Below are 13,694 nucleotides of genomic sequence, written 5' to 3'. Positions count from 1 at the left end.
GGAGGAATACGGCGACAAGTGCCGGTAATTTTCAGTGGACATGCACATGGCGGTAATTTTCGGTGGACAAGCACATGGGCCTCCATGCATCGAACCGCCCCTTGTGCTTACGCTCGCTGCGCCGTTTGGGCCTGACCCATCCTGCCATTCAAGATTACTTTGGGTCTGACCCATCCTCCCATCCATAGCGATAGGGTCCACCACGGTTCGTTTTCCTTCGCAATCGCATGAAAGAAAAGGAAAGCTAGTTTTCCGAAGGGACACATGTAGGGCCCAGATGGGAACAGGTCAAGTCGTTAACCCATCTGACGGCGCACAAAGCCGCTTAGGCCTCAAGCTAACCCACGGCGGCCACTCGGCAATCGCGTAGTCGCGTCGAAAGCAAGCAGACGAACTCTCCCACACGATGCCTGATGGCTTGCACGATCGCACAACTCCCTCGTCTCCCGGCCAGCAAGCAGCGTCGTGCGATTTGTTTCACGGACACACGGCACAAATGGTATGCACGGACGCGCAGCGCATGCTGTCTCCATCGGAGTTTTTTCCGGCGCCCGTACATAGCCACAGCCACGGCCGCATCCTCCCCAACCCGAAGCCCCTCGTCGCCGGCGATCCCTCCAATCCGTCGCCCACCCAACGCCTCCGACCCCGTCGAGTCTCGCTCCTGGCTTGTTTGCTTTGAAGACGGGGAATCTTGCCTGGCCCAGGCACCTCACCCAGGCCGTTGATTTCCGGCGCCTGGGGCTGGATCGACCTGCCTGGGCGGGTGCCCCCAAGCATTCGGCCCCAATGGTGCGCTCCGGCCTTTCTGGCTTTCGGCGTATTTGGGAGATGTTTTCGGCGTATCCTGTGTGCGAGACCGACGTCGCTGTCGAATCCTTGATCCGTTCCGATCCGCCGTGCCAAGCCGCCCTAGTTCCTAGTGCTATGTTTTTTCTGTCTCGTGCTGATTTGTTGATTTTCGTGTACGGAGGTAGGCTCTGCTGAACACCCAGCCGGTGGACTGGTAAGGCTCTTGATCTTGTTGTTAGCAGTTTATCGTTAGCGCTTGAATGTTGCCGAACTTTTGACAAACTGCGCCTCTTGTTTATGCCATCTTGCAGGGAAGACGACGTACGTGAAGAGGCACATCACTGGGGGAGTTCGCGAAGCGATACGAACGTGAGCATCAAATATTTACATTTTTTTTCCTTGAATGGATAGACCTATTTCGGGTTCTTGGAGGAGGGCATAGACCTCTTGCTGTTTAAGATGCTTGCCTAAGCCTCACTTTCTGATTGAGCTGTTCGTTCTTGATCTGCTTGACGATTTGCAGCAACAATCGGGGTGGAGGTGCGCCCTCTGGACTTCACCACGAGCCACGGCAAGCTGAGGTTCTACTGCTGGACACCGCCGGCCAGGAGAAGTTTGGCGGCCTCCGTGATGGATACTAGTAAGAACCTTACAACCAACTAGTTCTTCACTTCTTCATTCAGGATGTTGCAACTTGACATTTAGCAGTTGGCATCCTGATTTTTCTCGCTAGTAAGTTCCGAGGAAATATTTGGACAGGTATTCTGATGGGCCCTAGTATTTACAACTATTAGCCAAATGCTAACTATACATTACAACCTTTTGCTTCACATCGTCTGGTCTTATCAAGAACAAAAATCAATGATTATTTGATAGCATCGGTTGAGTACTCACAATGCAGATCAACATTAATCAGCTTAGATAGCTTGAATTCATCCAATGCAGGGAGGCAATGTTGCACAAAGTGGTAGAAATCAATGCAATAAATGTCATCAAGCGATTTTCGTTCTTGAGATTTTTTCGATGTTAGCTTCTGGCTTACAATGAAGTCAAGACAATGTAGTGATCCAATCCTCAGGGATTAATATTTTCTCATGCAAGCTAAGTTACTAACTGATGTAAGCTAATAAACAAACACAATTAAACAAATAAGCAAGCTTATACATCATGGAGGATACAGATTAGCCCATAGAGCAGCCTTGACAGCTGGAGTAGGTCCAATGTGGTAACCATAGAGAGACAGTTATACTAGAACTGTGGTAGAGATCCCTGAAAGAATAGAGACTGGACGATTTACTCTTGGATTGGTCAGGCTTGTGACTCTAAAAACAGTAAGATGCATTATCAAGGGTTAATATTTGGTCATATGTTTGTTCAGCATCAATGGTCAGTGTGCGATCATCATGTTTGACGTCACCTCAAGCTCACCTACAAGAATGTTCCCACCTGGCACAGGAACATCAGCAGGTAAAAATTAATTTTGTCTTTTGAATTGCTCACATGCCTCTTGTTTTGGTGTCCTGAATTGATGGTACATCTTTTATTGTGCATATTAGGGTGTGTGAGAACATCCCGGTTGTCCCTTGCGGCAACAAGGTGGATGTGAAGAATGGGCAGGTGAAGGCCAAGTCGGTGACTTACCACAGGAAGAAGAACCTCCAGAGTACTACGAGATCTCTGCCAAGAGCACCTATAACTTTGAGAAGCCTTTTCTCTACCTTGCAAGGAAGATCGCAGGGTGGGTATTGTCGTCATTCTGTAGCAAATCTACATTGTACCACTCCTATACATCTGCCCGACTTTCTCTTTATTGCAATGCATATGCTATAGCAACACCAAACGAATGGTAATCTGATGCATGACTGTAAATGCAGGAACATGGACCTCGAGTTCGTCGAAGAGATAGCCCTCATCCCTGCTGACGTGACCATCGACGTTGCTGCGCAGCAAAAGTAAGTCATTATTAAAGCAAACATGTACCTGACAAGTGACGACGACACCGATTTACCATGCTTCATATACATCTATACAATAGTATAAAAGGCGTGCGATCTGAAATCTTCGACCTCTCTCAAAAACACTGTTCCGGGCACAGTAAACGTGAGGCGTACAGTACCGGGTTTTCATGAACAGTACCCGGTTACGATGAACAGTATTTGACCCGTTAAAGAACAGTACCAGACTTTTTTTTGCGGCCTTTTTTTTCCCACTGTTGCCCGCGCAAAGCGCGGGGTTGCCTGCTAGTTGTTTATGATAACGCTGAGTGCTTCTCTGATCATGTAATGTTTTTCATGGCATGTAGGATTGACAAAGAGATCGAACTTGCTGCAGCGATTCCCCTACCGGATGAGGACGATGATAACATGGATTGAAGTCAGCTAGATGCTGTGTCAGTCTGCCTTGGTTTAGTTCTAGCTTAGTGCGTGAATGGTTTAAAGAGTGACACATGCATCTATCTCTTTTGGAATTTCAGTTGTAGCGTCAGTAGTAGGTTAGTAGCTATCGAACTTGGATGAGTTGTTGGCTGTTGCTTGAGGAATCTGATGGAATGCAAATAGGAATGATAAGTTCGTTTATGGTGTATTATTGTTATGACACGGATTAAAACTTTAATATACCTAGGATTTAATATGAGGCTTAGGATTTATTTGATTTTAATTGGATAAAAAATGGGTCAAGTCCAATTAATATGTAATAATTTGTTCATCTCATAACCTTTGTGGGTCAAGCATTTGCAACTAATGTATTCATTAAATGGTAAACCAAAAAAAATAAATACAAAGTTCTTTTAAACCAATATGAATCACTCATGCTAGATACTCCCTCCATCCCAAAATAAATAACTTTCTAACCTTTAAAATTTGTCCTAAAATAAATAACATTCTACACAAACATGGAACATTGCCTTCTAATACGGAAGCTAATCATGGATACATGCAAACGACAACTGCCAAATCTAAGAGATATCCTCTGAGAAAGGAATGAAAATGAGGGTACATGTGTCTTTTGCCAACGTCTTTAATCTGCTTGAAAATTTTTAGAAACTAACCTATTATGGGACCGAGGGAGTATATCAAAACATCTAACATGCAACCTCCTAAGGGTAGAAGTGGTCATTTCCATCAAAACCTTTATTTCTTGAGTCTAGAGATGACATTCAAGCAAAAGAGGTGCATCCGCTCTATGATAGAAGGCTAACTTCAGAATGGAGCTATTCCATGATGGAGTTATTTATTCTAGTTTCGGGTTTTCAAAGCTGGAGCTCTCCCAAACAAATCTTACGTCACTATATGATGTAGGCTTTTTCTCCACATGTAGGTACAAGAGATGAAGATGGCCAAATGGGTGGCATGACCCAACACGGTACCAATTCGTTCAGGCACGACGCTAAGGAGCACGATTAGCTAAACGTGCGTTGTCGTGTCGCCCATGGGCTCAACAACGAGCCCAAGCACGACACTATGACCACTTAGCTGTGCTCATATGAGCACGATAGCCCGTCTAGCCCGCTAGCCCATGCCAGCTCGATGAACCAAAAAACATGCCCAAAAAATAAGAAATAAAATAAAAAATCACGAGACTACTACAAATCCTTTATATGTTAACAAATCAATCAGAAAGTCACATATTCAAAAATAAATTAGAGAACTCGTCGGATCTTGTTATCTCACTCGTTGCAAAGTGCTCACTATCGCTTTTGCCCTGCACCCCGCCGGCATACGCCTTGGCCTTGCTCGCCCTAGGAGGATGGAGGAGGAGAGGAAAAAAGGTTCAAGGCACGAATAGGCGATGTCGTCGGAGGAGGGGAGTGACCTTAGGCCTCGACGCAGTGGCGGATGGAGTGCGGACTGGGAAGGGGAGCAACCGCCGACCATGGAGGAGTCGAGCGACCATCGGCCGTGGGTGCAATCGACAGTGGAGAGGAAAGGAGGGTGTATAGAGGTGGAAGGGAAGAGGCAGATTTGTGGATTGAGTCACATGAGGTACTAGAGCGGGGAGACGTTAGAGGGAGCGAAGGTTGGGAGAGGGCGAACAGGAGAGTAGGGGCAGCAACCAAAAAGTCAGGAATTCAATGTTATTTTATATATACGTAAGGTTTTCATAGAGTGTACTCTTAATGGGTAACTTATTAAATAGGCCATGCTCATGCCGGCACTACGGGTTGAGTTAGCGGCCCAAACATATGACACTAACTATTGGACTATGCTGGCACTACACGAGCACGACTTACATCTGGCCGTGCCTCGTGTTGCCCATTTTTTCGAGGGGACTAGAAGGGCCGAGGCCTCTACAGATTTTTATTAAAATTAACCAAAGTACAAACTACAAACTAAGGAGCAAACCAAGAAGAGGACTAAAAATAGTACAATACAAGACAAGACAGCTTTAAGAAACAAAGAAGGAAACAAAGAAAATGAGCCTAAGGTTTTGATCAATTACAGATTTTGGATCCATTAGTCGAAGATTGTTGACAAACTACTTGTGCTTCTCTGAAGATTTTTTTTTTTTGCAGTCCTGAATCCCAACTTGGTTATTGTGGAAGATCAATTCATTCCTAGCCCACCAAATTGTCCAGCTCATGAGAATGACAGCCACCATGAAGAACTGACTCTGCATTTGATCTTTGATTGCCATCACATTTTTAAAAGTTCCTCGTGCCTGAATTGTGCTCAGGTTTAAAATTCCCCAACATTGCTGAGCAAAAGCACAATGCCAAAATAGATGCTCAACAGTTCTTCCACCATGAGGGAGCAGATTTCACAGTTATATGAATCCAAGGCCATATTTTTCCTTCTAAGGATATTCCTTGTGCTTAGTTATCTTTAGCGGTAACCAATAAAAGACCTTGTGATTTGGTTGATAATATGATTTCCATAGCCATTTAAAGGCTGGGTCAATTTCATGATGCCCAAGCTTTTTTTTTTGTATGCTGTTGCAGGTCTGAATTTTGCTGATCCTCCAGAGTATGTCCAAGTATCATTATTCTGTTCTTCTCGTGTTGAATTTTCCGTTACTTGTTGGATGCTTGGAACTTGATCAAAGGCCACTTGGGATAAAGGTAGATTGAAGAGATCCATGATATTTTCTTTATCAAAGGCTTTCTTGTCGCCCATTTCGCCATTTGTATGTAGACAGAGGCACTCCCTGGGCGGCTGGGCCGATGATGACGACGCATGACGCATGTGCGACGATCCTGCCAAGGTCGACGCTCACGCTCCTCGAATGCGTTTGATTGCTATCGATGGTTGCGGAGGTGGTTTCCTGAAGTCGCGCAGGTGGTTCTCCCCTGGCTCCGGCCGGGTGCGCAGATCATTTGGAGATAATATAATCATGTGTGACGTAGCTACCCACAGACCGTACGGCCGGCCGAATTAGTTTTATTTTGTTTTAATTCAAAAATTCAAGCCGGCCGATTGCAGACGGAGACCAAAGGCGACGAAACGACGACCCCTGGTCTGCAGGAACCAACCACCTACAGCCTAGCTAGGTTGATAGATATATCTGTGACCATATACTTGCACAAAGAGCTGTAGTAGCCAGCCACCTGCCATGGCCATGGTTATGGGTTCCAAGAGCCCTCCTCTCCTCCTCAGCCTCGCCTACCTGCTCTGTGTCTGTGTTGCCCATGTCACCTCGGTCAGCTTCGACTACAACTTCTCCATCCCCGGCGTCCTCAACAGCGCTGACATCAAGTACATATCTAACGCCTCTCCTGGCAGCGATCGGATCGACCTGACGAACGACACGATCTGGAGCACCGGCCGTGTGGCGTACGGCCAGCCGTTGGAGCTCTGGGACGACACCGGCAAGGTCGCCAGCTTCACCTCCAACTTCACCTTCGCTATCAAGCCGCACAACAGCACCAACCAGGCAACTTAACTATCCAAAGAACTTCTAATTAAGCTTTCTCGATGTTCGCACCAGCACTCGTTAGATGTGAGACTTGCTGCGCAGTGCAGGCCGACGGCATGGCGTTCTACGTCGGGCCGTGGCCCCCGAACCTGCCAGGGGACTCCAGAGGCGGCTTCCTCGGCCTCTTCAACAACCCCAACAACACGGACAACACCGTCTTCCCGCATACCGTCGCCGTGGAGTTCGACGCGTTCAGGAAAAACCGACTGGGACCCCAACAACACCGTGAACCATCTTGGGGTGGACGTCAAAAACATCACGTCTCGTGCGTACATGCATGGCGCTGCCGGACGGGAGCTTCAATGGGACCATGTCGGCGTGGGTCAGATACGACGCCGACATGAGCACGCTGTCAGTGACCCTTCGCTTGATCGCTTCGACGATCTGCCGGAGCTGGGCCTCTACAACGTCAGCGCGATCGTCGACTTCAAGGACGCCGGCGGGCTGCCGCTGGACGCGGCGGTCGGGTTCTCGGGAGCCACCGGGGATTTCATCGAACGCCACCAGATTCTTTCTTGGTTGTCGAGTCCACTCTCACCAGCGTCGCCGTCGTCAACAAGACCGGTAAGTGCCTATCCCTGTCTATAGAAAAAAAAGGAAACTTCTTCATCATGACTATCTTTATTTACCGTTTCATGTTGGTCAGTAGTTGGATCTTACGTGGTCCACGAACATAATGTCTTGATTTGCTGAAATCAAATTCTTAATCCGGGAACAAATTTTATCGCAAAAAAGTACATGCGTTCTATGCAAAATCTCTCTAGAAACCGGTATATATGTTCAGTGAATAATGTGGAATTTACGTGGATATTCATTAAATCACATTTAGGAGTACTACGTTAGTGTGTTCATCATTTTTCCTTAAGTAAGTCCGATTTACCTCCTAACTAGTCGCTACATTTGAAAATCCCCTTCAAGCTCCAATATCATACCCTTAACTTTGAAAACAGAATACAATACCTCTTTTGACCATTTCAAAGTGATTTTTTTTTACAGAAAAGCTAAATAGCGCTCGAGTGTTTTAGACATTGGTAGCACTCGATTGATTTTAGCGTATATAGAGGCTAGCCACGTGAACCGTTTTTTAAGGAGGTGTCTCCGTGAATCTCTCCCGCACGCAAATCATTAAGGGGCCGTTCGGTTAAGCTGAAACCTGGCCAGGAATAATTCTAGCTGACGAAGCCTATTCAAATTAGAATACGAATCAACCGAACGGACCCTAAATATCTCTTTCTATCCGACACTCCCGCATGCAAATCAATCTCTTCCTCTCACCTGCGTTCTTCTTTTGCATGAAAATCTTTCTTTCCCACACCTAAACTTGTAGTTATTATAAATTTATACTGAATTTACACTGTAGTTATATTAAAGTTACAGTGATTATTTTTGTGTAACTTCTAGATAGAATTGGTGTAACTATATAACTATTCACAAACTCTTTGTTTTGTTCATTTGTTTTTTAAAATTTGTATGTATGTCTAATTTTGAATCCATGTGAAGATTTTTTCATCTGCAATTCATAGAAAATATCTGCTTAATTTGATAATCTTATTTTTGTTAATTTGATTTTGAGGGGGAAAAATCGAGTGTTGGTAGGCTCCAAAACACTTAGGTGGACTATAGATAGGCCCTTTTTTATTGATTTTAATGATGCGGTGGTGGTTGGATCCACGTGACAGTTGGTCTCTCTATCTCTTACATAAACAATCATAATCGTTTCATGTTCCCTGACCCCTTTCCCATGGTGCCGCTACTGCTTGTGAGCCCGCTCCGACGGCCACCCCGGCCCTGGTAGTCTCCATCCGACCATCCCCTCTACTCCCATCCTTTTCTCGTCCCTTCACCATGAACTCTAACTCTACCCCATCTCCGTCAGTGCGCCAATCTGCATCTTCGCCGGCCTGATCTACCACTTGCGCTCCTCTACGACCGGATCCTTCGTTGGACTATTCCTAATGGTTGGATCCTCTGTCGGTCTTGCCGTCAGGGGAACCCGTTGCTCCCTGACCTCGGCTGGGTCTCAATAGTAGCCACCCATGGCGTTGGCTCCGAGCACCTCCCTTAGGCCTTGTTTGGATACACATGTATTCATCTTAATTCACATGTGTTGAAGTGGATTGAAGTGAAATTAAACTAAGTTCTATTTCAATCTACTCCAACACATGTGGATTAAAGTGGATACACATGCATCCAAACAAGGCCTTAGGAGTGAGATAAGTGGGGACGAGGGTGAGTGCGTGCGGGAGGGCCCTATGTACGTGCTCCCCATGCCACCTCACCGTCGACCTCCCCATTCCCTGAGGACTTGGAGTGGCTAGATTGAGGATCGATGAACGATGAGGACAGCGTGTTTGGCCAGCTGTCGACGCTGGTAGCTCAATCGGTGGCAAATGAAGACACACGACAAGAACACTTCAAGAGTACGGCATAGCCCCGCCTGCCAACACCATGCTGGAGATTCAAGTCCCCAGCATCAACGACGCCTCCTCTGCCATGGCTCTACACTGCCTACATGGCTTGCCAGGTTGCAATGAGGTCATCCGCAACACAATGGCAGTTGTCCAAGATGGCAAGCTTCAGGTGGGTGGCCGTGTGCAGCCTATACCACCATTGTGCGGCTCAAGCCCGTTGTGGTTGCTCCATAGTATAGCCAATCCCTCCTCTCATAAACCCATTGTCCAGTGCCAAAGCTCTTCCATGGCCATTGTTTCATATGCTTAGCCACAGACCACCAAATCATGCACTGTCATGACCCCTGGAAGTACGTGCATCCCATGTTTCCTCTCTAGTCACAAAGCAATCTCTTACCCATCTAAAAGACATGCAGCTTCCATTGCAACACACAAACTCCACATTGATGTCGCTGCCACCTCAAAGCATCCATAGCCGCATGTCATTCCCTGAGCTACCTTTGCTACCCACTACCAACGTGTTCGTAGACCCATCCAACGGCAATCATGGCATACGCCTTGAGGTCACACCTTGAACGCCCAACGCTTGGCTTTGTTGCAGCAATGGTTGCCTCCACCATGGCTCGATCTCCTCCACATTCTCAATAGACGAGACTCCCCACAGCATACCGCAATGGAGTGTCGCTGCTCCTACCCGCCGTTGAGTGTGCATGCGATGTCTCCCGTGGCTACCATGGACATGCAGTCTACAAGGTCTGTAGCAAAAGCTGGCCTGTAACCTACAACTTAGGCGAAGTGCAGCATGGCCCAATGAAATTTGACAAGCCTTCTCTACCCTACCACCAGCCAGACCCATTCCTTGACTTCTACAAGGTACATTGTGATGAGGTGCTTCCTAAGCTACTACCCCTTGCCTTCCTAGGCTAGAACCCATGGTTCATGAGTTGTGCACCATGGCTCAAGCGTCCACAAAGTTTTCCTCTCCTGATGAGGATAAGACAGATGCCCCTACACGCTCTTCGACCTTCGAGCAAATGTTCTCAGTCTAGCATGACCTTGGGAACACAGGTGTAGATCATGAACCTCACCGAAATGCTACGACTTCTTAGGTCCAAGTGATGGAGTTGGATGGCTTGAACTCAAACCATAAGCCTACTGATGATGCTACACCTTTGGCTACCCATGACAGCACCTCCACTAATGTTGACCAGGTTGTCCCCGCTCCTAAGTCTATGGTGTCGCAGGTCCGCAAAAGTAATTTGCAGGCAACAAGCTCTACCGATTTCACCAAGCTTGGGAAGGTACAATGATCTAGCAGTCGCCTTGCTGCCAATCACTCACCTGTATCGGTAGCAAAGAGGGCTCGGCATTGTTTGACTCATGAGTTAAGCTTCATCAATCTTAAAGAATCTATGGGTGAAGTAGGGATCACTATTTTATTTGCTGGCTTCTTGTAAGCAACCTTTGTCGAACGAGACTATTGCAGTTCAGTAGCCCCACCTCAACAAGAAGAAGAAGACCAAGGCCATGGCAGACCCCTCTGTCACTAAGGAGCATGAAGTTACATATTTTTTTATGTTTACCTTTCTGCCAGCATACAGTAGCCTACATGATTTAAGTTAGGTGTTGAGCATTTGGCTTTGGGTATTTGGTGTAGGCTTTGGAGTTGTTTTCTTCTAGCTAGTAGATGTTTTAATGTGAACATTTAGAACCGAGTAAGAGCAAATCATTTAAGTTGTTAGTTAAACAACTTAGTTTTTGAGTAATCTATTTTTTATGTAATTCCCCCAGATAGTAGTCTGCTAATTGGGGTTTGATGTAGTTGCGCCTCTGGTGCAAAACTCTGCTCCTTATTAATTAATGCCGAGCTTTGCCATGGATCTTTCAAAGAAAATAATTTTTTTAAATAAAGTCAGATGAATACAAATTTTATAACAAAACTCGATGCAATCTAAAACCTTATAGTTGATAACTTTTTTATTGGATATGCTCAAATATTCATTTTAACTTATTATATTTTGAAATTCAAAATTTTGAATTTTCAAACAACCTAGGATGTTAACATGGTCTGTACTAAAATTGTAGCTCTCAATACAATCTATAATTTGTTGTTGACACTTCTTTATTTGAGATCGTTTAGTGGCCCCAATATTTATTTTAAGTTATCAGATTTTGAAATTCAAAGTTTTTTAATATTTTTCAAATGACCTTGGATGTTGACATGGTATAAACCAAAGTTGTAGCTCTAAATGCCATCTACGACTTTGTAGTTGACAACACTTTTATGAGATCTTTTAGAGGACAAATATTCATTTTAATTTGTCATATTTTATAATTCATTTTTTTTGAATTTTTCAAATGACCTTGTAAATTGCCATGGCCTATACTAAATTTATAGATCCAATGTTGTATATAACTTTGTAGTTGAAAAAGTTTCTGTTTAAAACCATTTAGAAGTTCAAATATATGTTCTAACTTCTGTGATTATGAATTTTTTTTTTCAATTGACCTTGGATGGAGACGCTCTACTCCAAATTTGCAGTGCTTGAGGAGATCTAAAACTTTGTAGTTGAAAATATTTCCATTTGATATTGCTTGGGAAACAAATATTAAAATCAAAGACATATGGGGCCCACAAGCTACATCAGCCAAAATCACCATCGAAACCACTCTGAAGTATCTAGAGGGGGTTTTTATTTGGTTTTGATTTATGGGGGTATGTTTTCTGGTATTCGAGTTTAGGGGTGTTTTCTAAATTTAGCGACAATTTCTGGGCCAAACCGGACTTTACCCTTTTCTTTAGTGATTCATGTTGGCCAATAATTTGGATCTTAAGTGGTCTGTGAATCGTTTATTGCTTGCCTAAAATTCAAATCCATTGGAACAATGTTTATCATCGATAATATGTGCACTCTAACTACGCATGGTATTTGTGCAAAATCACCGAGAATCCAGTATGCTCATCAACGAATGATATGCAACTGTTTTTTTGAACGGGTATATTCAACTTTTTTTTGCAAGTACCTGCAGTTGATTTTGTATAGTTATGTAATTACATTACTATTTACACTTTATATGCATCTAATCTAATGAGTTTGTAAATGACAGAAAACAAATCTACAAAGACGAAAAACATAAGCCTAATAGCCGGGCTGGTATCCACTGGGATCGCTGTACTGCTTATCGTAGCGGGTTGCCTCGGCTATCATGGATACCTAAAAAGGCAGAGCGTGAAACAAATACAAGAGGCACCAGAAGGCACAACGATTCCTCTCGACGAAGACATGGACGATGAGTTTGAGAAGGGGACAGGGCCTCGGAGATTCACCTACAGCCAATTGTCACAGGCGACACACGGATTCTCCGACGACGAGAAGATTGGTGAGGGCGGTTTCGGGTCAGTCTACCGTGGGTACTTGCAGGACCAGGGGCTCGCCGGCACCAAGGGGTACATAGACCCGGAGTGCGTGGTGACTAGCCGTGCGAGCTCCCAGTCCGATGTCTACAGCTTCGGCGTCGTCCTCCTCAAGATCGCCTGCGGTAGGAAGCCTGTCGTCCCGCAGGAGGACGAGGACAAGGTGTTGCTCGTGCAGTGGGTCTGGGACATGTACAGGAGAGGCGAGCTCCTCGACGCAGCGGACGCGCGGCTGCACGACGCCGGCGAGTTCGACGTGCTGGAGATGGAGCGGACGCTGGTCGTGGGGCTCTGGTGCATGCATCCAGACCGCGCGTCCAGGCCTTCCATCCGGCAGGCCATGAACGTGCTGCAGTTTGAGGTGCCTTTGCCGGAGCTCCCGCTAGAGATGCCCGTGGCAACCTACGGACCACCTAATATTTCCAGAGGTTACCGGTCGAGTACCACATCTTTGTCCGTGAGTGAAAACACTGCAGCAGGCCACTCGTCGACTAGTGATTGGACGGCGCACTCCTCGGTCTCGTCAGTGAAGAGTGGCACCCAAGGGACACGCTCTTTTGTCACTTCCAATACAAGGAATACAGCAAGAGGCAGTGTACGAGAACCCACCTCATCACCCAGTCGTATATCGGACCGGTCGAGCACTCGTTCAAGCGGTGGAACTCTCGGACAGGACTGAGCGATTTCGTACCACGCTCTATTCTTCGTAGCTTGTCTGATTTTGTATATTGCCCGTCGTCTTACCGTGTGCCTTGTTTTTGTGCTTGCAGCTAGCCATCAGTTAAGGTACTCCTCTAGTCTACGATATAATGTGAGATTAAGTTTTTTGGGTTGATCAGACGAGTGCATGTATACAACTCAATATGATATCACATATAGGTAGGATCTTTTTTTTCACCACCCACCCATTGCATGTCCTCTACTAGTCTCAACTCGTCTTCAAACTTTTAGGCTGGACTGATCGGTTAATACAACTCAATATGATATCAAAATCATGGTCTTGAGTTTAAATCCTAGCATCATAATTAAATAAAATAATCGCAATCAACTCCTATTTTCACTTTTGAGGCCTAAGGCAGCCTGCACGTAAGGGAAAGACTTAAAGTATACTTGAATTGTCCATCTTTTTCTAACAACTTAAACTTTTGGGCTAAACCGACAAG

At 45.5% G+C, this 13,694-nt stretch overlaps 2 pseudogenes; both read left to right on the top strand.

Annotated features, from left to right (window-relative positions):
- The first annotated feature begins 789 nt into the window (after nucleotides 1-789).
- Nucleotides 790-3,432, top strand: LOC136526264 (GTP-binding nuclear protein Ran1B-like; annotated as a pseudogene).
- Nucleotides 3,433-6,342: 2,910 nt separating this feature from the next.
- LOC136526263 (L-type lectin-domain containing receptor kinase IX.1-like) lies at nucleotides 6,343-13,285 on the top strand (annotated as a pseudogene).
- Nucleotides 13,286-13,694: the final 409 nt, after the last annotated feature.

The sequence above is a fragment of the Miscanthus floridulus genome, chromosome 19, assembly GCF_019320115.1.
Source record: "Miscanthus floridulus cultivar M001 chromosome 19, ASM1932011v1, whole genome shotgun sequence".
In the NCBI taxonomy this organism is placed as follows: domain Eukaryota; kingdom Viridiplantae; phylum Streptophyta; class Magnoliopsida; order Poales; family Poaceae; genus Miscanthus; species Miscanthus floridulus.
The sequence above is the reverse complement of the archived record's forward strand: the minus strand, read 5'-3'. Positions and strand labels throughout refer to the sequence as shown.